We start from the raw sequence: 12,769 nt of genomic DNA, 5'->3' as shown, positions 1-12,769 counted from the left end.
TTTGGAGATTAATCCTTTGTCCGTTGATTCATTTGCAAATATTTTCTCCCATTCTGAGGGTTGTCTTTTCGTCTTGTTTATGGTTTCCTTTGCTGTGCAAAAGCTTTGAAGTTTCATTAGGTCCCACTTGTTTATTTTTGTTTTTATTTCCATTACTGTAGGAGGTGGATCGAAAAAGATCTTGCTGTGATTTATGTCAAAGAGTGTTCTTCCTATGTTTTCCTCTAAGAGTTTTATAGTGTCCAGTCTTATATTTAGGTCTCTAATCCATTTTGAGTTTATTTTTGTGTATGGTGTTAGGGAGTATTCTAATTTCATTCTTTTACATGTGGCTGTCCAGTTTTCCCAGCACCACTTATTGAAGAGACTGTCTTTTCTCCATTGTATATCTTTGCCTCCTTTGTCATAGATTAGTTGACCATAGGTGCGTGGGTTAATCTCTGGGCTTTCTATCTTGTTCCATTGATCTATGTTTCTGTTTTTGTGCCAGTACCATATTGTCTTGATTACTGTAGCTTTGTAGTATAGTCTGAAGTCAGGGAGTCTGATTCCTCCAGCTCCATTTTTTTGCCTCAAGACTGCTTTGGCTATTCGGGGTCTTTTGTGTCTCCATACAAATTTTAAGATGATTTGTTCTAGCTCCGTAAAAAATGCCATTGGTAATTTGATAGGGATTGCATTGAATCTGTAGATTGCTTTGGGTAGTATACTCATTTTCACAATGTTGATTCTTCCAATCCAAGAACATGGTATATCTCTCCATCTGTTGGTATCATCTTTAATTTCTTTCATCAGTGTCTTATAGTTTTCTGCATACAGGTCTTTTGTCTCCCTAGGTAGGTTTATTCCTAGGTATTTTATTCTTTTTGTTGCAATGGTAAATGGGAGTGTTTCCATAATTTCTCTTTCAGATTTTTCATCATTAGTGTATAGGAATGCAAGAGATTTCTGTGCATTAATTTTGTAACCTGCAACTTTACCATATTCATTAATTAGCTCTAGCAGTTTTCTGGTGGCAGTTTTAGGATTCTCTATGTATAGTATCATGTCATCCGCAAACAGTGACAGTTTTACTTCTTCTTTTCCAATTTGTATTCCTTTTATTTCTTTTTCTTCTCTGATTGCCGTGGCTAGGACTTCCAGAACTATGTTGAATAATAGTGGTGAGAGTGGACATCCTTGTCTCGTTCCTGATCTTAGAGGAAATGCTTTCAGTTTTTCACCATTGAGAATGATGTTTGCTGTGGGTTTGTCATATATGGCCTTTATTATGTTGAGGTAGGTTCCCTCTATGCCCACTTTCTGGAGAGTTTTTATCATAAATGGGTGTTGAATTTTGTCAAAAGCTTTTTCTGCATCTATTGAGATGATCATATGGTTTTTATTCTTCAATTTGTTAATATGGTGTATCACATTGATTGATTTGCGTATATTGAAGAATCCTTGCATCCCTGGGATAAATCCCACTTGATCGTGGTGTATGATCCTTTTAATGTGTTGTTGGATTCTGTTTGCTAGTATTTTGTTGAGGATTTTTGCATCTATATTCATCAGTGATATTGGTCTGTAATTTTCTTTTTTTGTAGTGTCTTTGTCTGGTTTTGGTATCAGGGTGATGGTGGCCTCATAGAATGAGTTTGGGAGAGTTCCTTCCTCTGCAATTTTTTGGAAGAGTTTGAGAAGGATGGGTGTTAGCTCTTCTCTAAATGTTTGATAGAATTCACCTGTGAAGCCATCTGGTCCTGGACTTTTGTTTGTTGGAAGATTTTTAATCACAGTTTCAATTTCATTACTTGTGATTGGTCTGTTGATATTTTCTGTTTCTTCCTGGTTCAGTCTTGGAAGGTTATACCTTTCTAAGAATTTGTCCATTTCTTCCAGGTTGTCCATTTTATTGGCATAAAGTTGCTTGTAGTAGTCTCTTAGGATGTTTTGTATTTCTGCGGTGTCTGTTGTAACTTCTCCTTTTTCATTTCTGATTTTATTGATTTGAGTCCTCTCCCTCTTTTTCTTGATGAGTCTGGCTAATGGCTTATCAATTTTGTTTATCTTCTCAAAGAACCAACTTTTAGTTTTATTGATTTTTGCTATTGTTTTCTTTGTTTCTATTTCATTTATTTCTGCTCTGATCTTTATGATTTCTTTCCTTCTGCTAACTTTGGGTTTTGTTTGTTCTTCTTTCTCTAGTTTCTTTAGGTGTAAAGTTAGATTGTTTACTTGAGATTTTTCTTGTTTCTTTAGGTAGGCTTGTATAGCTATAAACTTCCCTCTTAGAACCGCTTTTGCTGCATCCCATAGGTTTTGGGTCGTCGTGTTTTCATTGTCATTTGTCTCTAGGTATTTTTTTATTTCCTGTTTGATTTCTTCAGTGATCTCTTGGTTATTTAGTAACGTATTGTTTAGCCTCCATGTGTTTGTGTTTTTTACGTTTTTTTCCCTGTAATTCATTTCTAATCTCATAGCGTTGTGGTCAGAAAAGATGCTTGATATGATTTCAATTTTCTTAAATTTACTGAGGCTTGATTTGTGACCCAAGATGTGATCTATCCTGGAGAATGTTCCGTGTGCACTTGAGAAGAACGTGTAATCTGCCGTTTTTGGATGGAATGTCCTATATATATCAATTAAATCTATCTGGTCTATTGTGTCATTTAAAGCTTCTGTTTCCTTATTTATTTTCATTTTGGATGATCTGTCCATTGGTGTAAGTGAGGTGTTAAAGTCCCCCACTATTATTGTGTTACTGTCGATTTCCTCTTTTATAGCTGTTAGCAGTTGCCTTATGTATTGAGGTGCTCCTATGTTGGGTGCATATATATTTATAATTGTTATATCTTCTTCTTGGATTGATCCCTGGATCATTATGTAGTGTCCTTCCTTGTCTCTTGTAACATTCTTTATTTTAAAGTCTATTTTATCTGATATGAGTATAGCTACTCCAGCTTTCTTTTGATTTCCATTTGCATGGAATATCTTTTTCCATCCCCTCACTTTCAGTCTGTATGTGTCCCTAGGTCTGAAGTGGGTCTCTTGTAGACAGCATATATATGGGTCTTGTTTTTGTATCCATTCAGCCAGTCTATGTCTTTTGGTTGGGGCATTTAATCCATTCACGTTTAAGGTAATTATCGATATGTATGTTCCTATGACCATTTTCTTAATTGTTTTGGGTTTGTTTTTGTAGGTCCTTTTCTTCTCTTGTGTTTCCCACTTAGAGAAGTTCCTTTAGCATTTGTTGTAGAGCTGGTTTGGTGGTGCTGAATTCTCTTAGCTTTTGCTTGTCTGTAAAGCTTTTGATTTCTCCATCAAATCTAAATGAGATCCTTGCTGGGTAGAGTAATCTTGGTTGTAGGTTCTTCCCTTTCATCACTTTAAGTATTTCATGCCACTCCCTTCTGGCTTGCAGAGTTTCTGCTGAGAAATCAGCTGTTAACCTTATGGGGGTTCCCTTGTATGTTATTTGTCGTTTTTCCCTTGCTGCTTTCAATAATTTTTCTTTGTCTTTAATTTTTGCCACTTTGATTACTATGTGTCTCGGTGTGTTTCTCCTTGGGTTTATTCTGTATGGGACTCTCTGTGCTTCCTGGACTTGGGTGGCTATTTCCTTTCCCATGTTAGGGAAGTTTTCGATTATAATCTCTTCAAATATTTTCTCTGGTCCTTTCTCTCTCTCTTCTCCTTCTGGGACCCCTATAATGCGAATGTTGTTGCGTTTAATGTTGTCCCAGAGGTCTCTTAGGCTGTCTTCATTTCTTTTTATTCTTTTTTCTTTAGTCTGTTCCGCAGCAGTGAATTCCACCAGTCTGTCTTCCAGGTCACTTATCCGTTCTTCTGCCTCAGTTATTCTGCTATTGATTCCTTCTAGTGTAGTTTTCATTTCAGTTATTGTATTGGTCATCTCTGTTTGTTTGTTCTTTAATTCTTCTAGGTCTTTGTTAATCATTTCTTGCATCTTCTCAATCTTTGCCTCCATTCTTATTCCGAGGTCCTGGATCATCTTCACTATCATTATTCTGAATTCTTTTTCTGGAAGGTTGCCTATCTCCACTTCATTTAGTTGTTTTTCTGGGGTTTTTTCTTGTTCCTTCATCTGGTACATAGCCCTCTGCCTTTTCATCTTCTCTGTCTTTCTGTAACTGTGGTTTTTGGTCCACAGGCTGCAGGATTGTAGTTTTTCTTGCTTCTGTTGTCTGCCCTCTGGTGGTTGAGGCTATCTAAGAGGCTTGATGGGAGGCTCTGGTGGTGGGTAGAGCTGACTGTTGCTGTGGCGGTCAGAGCTCAGTAAAACCTTAATCCACTTGACTGTTGATGGGTGGGGCTGGATTCCCTCCCTGTTGCTGTGGCGATCAGAGCCCAGTAAAACCTTAATCCACTTGACTGTTGATGGGTGGGGCTGGGTTCCCTCCCTGTTGGTTGTTTTGCCTGAGGCAACCCAACACTGGAGCCTACCCGTGCTCTTTGGTGGGGTTAATGGCAGACTCTGGGAGGGCTCACGCCAAGGAGAACTTCCCAGGACCTCTGCTGCCAGTGTCCTTATCCCCACGGTGAAACAGAGCCACCACTCGCCTCTGCAGGAGACCCCCCAACACCAGCAGGTACGTCTGGTTCAGTCTCCCCCAGGGTCACTGCTCCTTCCCCTGGGTCCCGATGCACACATTACTTTGTGTGTGCCCTCCAAGAGTGGGGTCTCTGTTTCCCCCAGTCCTGTCACAGTCCTGCAATCAATTCCCACTAGACTTCAAAGTCTGATTCTCTAGGAATTCCTCCTCCCGTTGCCGGACCCCCAGGTTGGGAAGCCTGAGGTGGGGCTCAGAACCTTCACTCCAGTGGGTGGACTTCTGTGGTATAAGTGTTCGCCAGTCTGTGAGTCACCCACCCAGCAGTTATGGGATTTGATTTTACTCTGATTGCGCCCCTCCTACCGTCTCACTGTGGCTTCTCCTCTGTCCTTGGACGTGGGGTGTCCTCCTTGGTGAAGTCCAGGGTCTTCCTGTCAATGATTGTCCAGCAGCCAGTTGTGATTCTGGTGCTCTCGCAAGAGGGAGTGAGAGCACGTCCTTCTACTCCGCCATCTTGGTTAATCTCCGTGCCTGGCTTCTTTTATTCATTAATGTTATAATGAGATTCTTCCATCCAGTTGTGTATAGCAATGATTTATTCATATTAGTTTTTGTATATTCATTCTCATTATTTCCATTTTATGAATATATCAAAATTTATCCATTCTAATACTGTTTAATATTTGGGTTGCTTCAAGTTTCATACCATTATGATAACATTTGTTTCTTTCAATGAACATGCATATGCATTTCTGATAAGCATATACCTAGGAATTATTATCTTCAGTTTTAATAAAAACAATGAGTTTTCCCTAAAGTTATAAAAAAAAAATTCTATCTCAACCAACATCTTATGTGAGCTCTAGTTTCTCAATGTTCCCACCAAAACTTTGTTATAACCGCCTTCTTTTTCACTTTTGTCACTGCCTGCATATATGTCAGTATTGGGTTGTGATTTTCCATGACGGCCAGTGAATTAATGCATGTTTTCATGCCCCCCTCCCTTTTCTTTGGCTTTTTAAAATGTCCTTGTTATAAAATTGAAATTTAAATCACTATATTTTTCTATTTGTCCATCTTTTGCTCACATGTTTGCAGTTCTTTATATGTTTTCAATACAATTCCTTTACCAGATGTATGTGCTGCAAATATCTTCTACTATTTATGTGCCTTTCTTTATTTTGTTCTCTTAATACATATTTAGGTGAATAGGAATCATAATCTTAATGTAGTCTGGGTTGTTTTTTCCTTTATTATTATTACTTCTGGTGTCAAACAAAAGAAATTGGTTTTCTAAAGTGGATTATCTATTTTACATTCTACATGTAGTGTATAAGAGTTTCAGTTTATTCATGTCCTCATCAGTAATTGATATCATAAGTCATTTAAATTATACCTATTTTAATATGTGTTCAGTAGTATTTCCTTTAGAATTAGTTTGTATTTCCATAATGACTAATAATGTTGAACATCTTTTAATGGCTTATTTGCCATCCGTATGTCTATATGGTAAAGTGTCATTCAAATATTTTGCTTATTTTTAATTAATTTCCTTGTTTTCTTTTTATTTATCTTTATTTCTTTTTATTAATTACTTTTTAAAATCCTTTTTAGTGAGCTTTGATAGTTCTTTTTAACTTTAAATATGTTTTTTATAAGATATGTATTTTGAAATATTTTCTCCCAGTGTGTGGCTTTCTTTTACATTTTCTTAATGGTATCTTTCGAAGAGCAGAAGTTTTTAATTTTGATGAAGTACGTTTATCCATATGTACTTTTGTAGATCACACTTTTAGCATTGTAACTAAGATATTTTTGCCTAAACAAAGGTCACATATATTTTCTCCCATATTTTCTTTCAGATAATTTATAGTTTAGGGTTTTACTTTTATATATAGGACACATTTTGCATTAAAGATAGATATGAATATCCCATCAATTCAGGGTAATTTATTGAAAAACGTTTTTTCTCCACTGGATGACCTTTGCAACTTATCAGAAGTCAGTCTTCTTAGAAGAAATGCCATTATATGTCAGATTATTTTCTCTGTCTCCTTAGTTTGTCCCCTCAAGTGTCTACTTTTTGTCTCTCCAGTCCCACAGAACCACCAAATACGCTGAACCCCAACAACATTTCTCTGTCTGGACAAGGTGTACATTCTCAGTCTTCTGTGTCCACAGAATCTGAATATAACCTAATAAAATGAACCCCATCAGTTCAACATTTTAATTTATATTTCATCTCTTAAAAGTTAACAATCCTAGTCCTTATTGCTTCAGCAGATAGCTGATGACTTTAGAGAGCTAGCTTTTAGAAATTGTGTAGATTTTCTAGTAGTTCTCAGTGAAATTATTGGTCTGCCTTTAGCAACTTCATATGACTTCAAAGGGATTACATTGTTTAAAAAAATATCCCTGAGAAAGAATTTTTCACAATTCTGTATTTCAGTTTTAATCCAATTCAATTTAGGAATGTTTCTTTAAAAAAAAAAGTTTAATTTTAAAATATGTTGGATAAAATTTTATATTTAGTATAGATATTAAAAAATAGGTTGAAGAGGATTCTACCTCTGGAATGGTTGCCTGAAAGTCTTCATGGACCTATTCCCTAGTGAAACAGCCATAACGGGTAAAAATTATTTAAGACAGCCATTTAAAACCTCTGAAAATTGTTCTAAGGCCATAAGGCAAATTAAGAATATTTATCCAATAAAATCTTCTAAGTCTTGTCAAGAACAGATAAAATCTGTGTCACTGGAGCCACAAAAGGTCCCTTCCTCAACCCCACCTCAGTGTGGCAGAAACTCCATTCCAGCCAGGTGTGTGGCCAAGAATTAACCCTGGAAGGGGTAGACTACCATTTCTCTTCTCACTCAGCTCTGAGCTTCAGAGGAATTAAGTTCCAGGCAAGCATAAGCAAGAAGTGGGAAGTCCCCTTCCTCCTTAATCCCAAATCATATGGCAGAGGCTCTGTTCTAGTTCTTAGAAGCAGAGAAATTTGAGACACTGATTTCCTTTTTTTGAACTTACTCATTGATTGGAGGATCCACCCTGGGAGAGGCAAACCAAGAATACCAGAGACTACCACCTTTCCCAGCACCCCTGTTTATAAAGCAGATGCATCACTCCAAGAGATGGGTGCTACAGTCCTTGCCCCAGCCCCAGATCAGTAGCTCAGAGATTTTTTTTTCCATGAAGAGAGTCAAGTCATTAGAACAGAGAGCCACAAAGTTAAGGAACTGACTTTGTTTGGAGCAGACGGTGGGGATGATGAAGCCTGAGAGCATTCTTTTAAACAGTGGAGATTTTGTTGGTAAGAAATTAAAAGAAAGCTGGAAAGCTCCATGAGAGCAACAAACTAAGTAGTAAGCCAGCTTATTAGAGAGAACCAGGGAGAGTCACAGCTAAGAAGAGGCCTCCTAGGGTCGAAACAAACCTCACAGATAGTCCTCAGAAACTATCCATACAAAAAGTATCAAATTTAATTGGATCAGATTGTGGAACAATTTATGCCCCAAGGCACTATCAAAAACAATAGAGCAATGATCCATAAAATAGGGGAGCCTAACAGACGGATATGATACCAACAAAGGCCTACAGTTAAAAGGAGAGATCAGAAGAAGAGTCAGTCAAGGAGAAGATTGCTAAAATCACTGTCATCTTGGAGTAATTGCACAAGCCCAAGACTGTATACTACGAGGAAGGACATCACAGGCTTCACATTGTGGAGGAAATAGACTTTACTAAAGTATTCCAGACAAGTCATTAAACAAATAAACAAGCAAACAACAGCTGCAGCAAGCTTCAGGAAGAGGGGATCGTGGGCTCCCTCATATATATATATATATATATATATATATATATATATATATATATGCACAAGAAAATGCCTGTGAGACTGCCCAGATGTTGAACTTAACAAATAATTGAAAGTAAGTTTCATAAATATTTTCAAGGAATTAAAGTAAACGTCCTTACAGAAATAAAGGAAAGTGTGAGGACAAATAAAATCTGGGTAAAGAAAATCAGAGATAAACAAACAAAATAAATAAATAAATAAAAGGTAAAATAATTTATTTCTAGCAGACCCATTTTATAGAAATAGTAAAGAATGTTTTTCAGAGTGAAAGCAAATGACCATAGACAGTATTTTGAACATATATGAAACATATTGGTATAGGTAATAATGAATGCATATCTTTTCCCATTTGTTCTCTTAACTGATTTTAAAAATAATTGTAGAAAATGATATGTATGTAGTTACATTGTTGGAGTCATAATGTATAAAACTTTAATATAATGACAATAATGGTGCAAAAGAGTTGAAGAGGGAGCAAAATTTTATTGGAGTAAGGAAATGATACTAGATAGTAACTATAATCCACAGGAACAAATGAAGAGAATCAGAATTATTAAAGTTAATAAAATAAACTTGATACATATATTGTTATTGGCTTTTTTATCTCAGCTTCTTTAAATGACAAAATTATATAAAGTAATAATTACAAAAATGTACAGTTGGGCTCATATATTTGTATATAAAATAGCATAAGAAGGAAGAATGGGGACGAGAAATATACAGGAAACATTCTGTTCTTACTATTTCTGTTCAATATTTTACCAGAAATTCTAGCCTTGGTAATTAAACGTGGAAATGAAAGAAAAGAAAGAGGTGACACTATCTCTGATCACTTGCAGATGACATAAATTTAATAGATAAAAGTTTTAAAATAAAATATTTAGTAATAAATTAGAGTAAGACTTGTACAGAGAAAGCTATCAAATATAGTTGAAAGAAATTGAAAACTAAATAACGGTTATGGTTCCTTTTTGCTTAATAGTTCCTTCATCAATTTCTTTCTTTGCTCTCACATTTTACTATAAGCAGCAAAGAGAAACCAGGCTATGCTTTCCACACTTTGCTTGGAAATCTCCTCAGCTAAATATCCAAGCTCTTGACTTACAAATTCCACTTTCCACCACTGAACATCAGAACATAATTTGGCCAAGTTTTATTCCATTTATAAGGATAGCCATTCTTACAGTTTCTAATAATATGTTCCTCATTTCATCTGAATCTTCCCCAGAAGCACCTTTGACATTCATATTTCTAACAACAATCCGTTTCTGTATTCTCCAAGATAATAGAAGCTTTCTCTACAGCTTTCCTCATTTCTTTCTGAGCCATTACCAGAATTACTTTCAACATCCATATTTCTACCAAAAATCTCTGTAAGAAATCTCTGCAAAAACCTACAATCTAGGTTTCTGCTATCAAGTGCTTCAAAATTCTTCCAAACTCTATCCATTACCTAATTCCAAAGTCACTTCCACATTACAGTAGAACATCAATTCCTGATACTAAAATCTGTAATCGTTTTCTAGGGCTTCTGTAACAAAGCACCACAAACTGGTCAGCTTAAAACAACAGAAATGTGTTTTCACAACTCTGGAGGCAAGAAATCTGAAATTGAGGTGTTGGCAGGAGCATGCTTCCACTGAGATCCTGAGTAGAATTCTTTCTTGCTTCTTCTCAGCTTCCTGTGATGGCAAAGAATCCTTGGTGTTTCTTAGCTTGAAGCTGCGTCACTTCAATCTCTGTCTCTGTCATCAAATAGTGTTCTCCCTGTGTATTTCGGTGTTCAAGTGAGGTTATTTTCATCTTATAAGGATTCCAGTCATACCAAATTAGGGACCCACTGTACTCCAGTTTAATTTCATCTTAAGTAACTGCATCTTAAATAGCTCTAATTCTGAATGAGATCACATTCTGAAGTGTTGAGTGTTAGCTTTCTGGAGGACACAATTCAATCCATAAGAGACCTCTTCTTCACACCATACACAAAAATGAACTAAAACAGATCATAAACTTATAAGTATGAGCTGAAACTATAAACATAAAACATTTAGAGAAAATGTAGAAGTAAATCATTTTAACTTTGGGTTAGGGAAAGCCTACCTGGATGCGACATCAAAAGCACAAGTGACAAAAGAAAAATAATGATAAATTTACCTCATCAAAACTAAACCATTTGTGTTTCAAGGGATACCATCAAGAATGTGGAAATACAACACAAACAGAAAATATTTGCAAATCATGTATTTCATAAGAAACTTGTATCTAGTATATATAAAGAACAAGTATGACAATAATAAAAAGACAAACCAATTAAAAATGGTCAAAGAAACTGAATAGACATTTCTCCACACAAAAAATAAAAACAGCAATTAAGCATGTGAAATGATTTTCAAAGTCATTAGCTATCAAGGAAATGCAAATCAAAACCACTATCAGATACCATTTCACACACACTCGACTATCTATAATCAAAAAGACAGACAATAAAAAGTTTTGATAAGAATGTGGAGAGAGCAAAAATCTCATATACATCTGGTGGGAATGTAAAATGATGCAATTGCTTTGGAAAATAATCTGGAAATTTCTCAGAAAGTTAAATGTAGGATTACCAAATGACCCAGCAATTCCACACCAAGGTATACACCTAAAGGAAATGAAAACATATCCACACAAAACTTGTTCATAGCAGCATTGTTCATAACAGTAAAAAAGTAGGAAAAGACAAATCTCTATCAACTGATGAATGGGTTTAAATGCACTGCATCTATGCAACAACGGAATACTATTCAGCCTTAAGAAGAGATGGTATATTGATATATGTTACAAGGATAAACCTTGAAAACATATGAAAAGAAGCCAGTCCCAAAATGCCACATATTGTATCACTCCATTTATATGAAATGTCTATAATAGGTAAATGCATAGAGACAGAAAGCAGATTATTGGTTGCCTAGGGCTGGGGAGGTTGAGGGGAAAAGGGGAATGACTGATTCTGGATACTGAGTTTCTTTGCAGGGTGGTTTAAATGTTCTAAAATTGATTGTGGTGATGTTTGCACAACTCTGTGAATGTACTAAAAATCATGAACTGTACACCTTAAATGGGAGAGTTGCATAGTATGCGAATTATATCTCAATAAAGTTGTTATATTAAAAAACAAGGGGTTGAAATATATGTGATTACATATAAATATATAGTATAAAATGTATCTTATATAAACAAATATAAGTTGTGTAAGCAAGTCATGTAATATTATAGGCAAAAACCCATTATATTTATTATTTAAACACTCTTAAACACTTACTATTAACTGATTTGTTTTATGTACAACCTTACTGGACCCTTTTAAGTCTATAGAATGGTCATGTATAATAATTATCTTCATTTTATAGGTAAGGAAACTAAGATTTTTTTTTTAAATTTTAGAGATCTGTTCTAAAGCACAATAAATAATTTGTAAAGGACTTTAAGTTCAAAAGGCTGCTTTAATTTAAAATATCAACTAAAATTGCATTAGCCTGAGAAACACAATGAATAAATGAAATGACAGAAAAAACAGAAGTCAACTAAACAGGAAGTGGAATGACATTTATCTGCCTATTCCCTTTATCACTGTTGATTGGAGCCCAAGTAGATTAGTAAAAAGAACACTTGCCACAGATTCAGGAAACCCGGTTCTTAGTCTCACTTTACTAATCAGATATCCTTAGACATTAAATTAAATATTCCTTTGTCATAGTTTTGTCAAGATCTTTAGTTTACCCCTGTAAATTGATCCTAATATCATGTTATTCACCTTCAAAAACTTCTTGAACTGATGTGAGCACTCATAATGCCTCAAGATATGGGTTAAATTGTGTCCCCAAAAAAGATATGCTGAAATCCTAAATGCAGCACCTTGGAATGTGACCTATTTGGAAATAAAGTCATTGTAGATTTAGTTAGTTAAGATAAGGTGATACTGGAGTAAGGTAAACCCATAATCCACTATGACTGGTGTTCTTACAAGAAGAGGAAAAAAAGATACAGAGCCACAGACACTTAAGAGGAGAATACCATGTCATGACGCACGCAGAGATTGAAGTTTTACAGCGGCAAGCCAAGGAATGCCAAAGGATTTCTTGCAAACCATCAGATGCTAGGAAGAGGCAAGAAAAGATTGTCCTCTACAGATTTCAGAGGGATCATTTCCCTGCCAATATTTTGATTTTTGAGTTCTAGCTTCCAGAGCTTCAAGAGATAATAAAGTTCTATTGCTTCAGCCACCTAGTTTGTGGTATTTTGTTATGGCAGCCCTAGGGAACTAACACATTCTCAAACCTACTTTGCCTAAATAAGCCCTTTTAAAAAC

The sequence above is a fragment of the Balaenoptera acutorostrata genome, chromosome 1 (genome assembly GCF_949987535.1).
Source record: "Balaenoptera acutorostrata chromosome 1, mBalAcu1.1, whole genome shotgun sequence".
Taxonomy (NCBI): Eukaryota; Metazoa; Chordata; class Mammalia; order Artiodactyla; family Balaenopteridae; genus Balaenoptera; species Balaenoptera acutorostrata.
The sequence above is the reverse complement of the archived record's forward strand: the minus strand, read 5'-3'. Positions refer to the sequence as shown.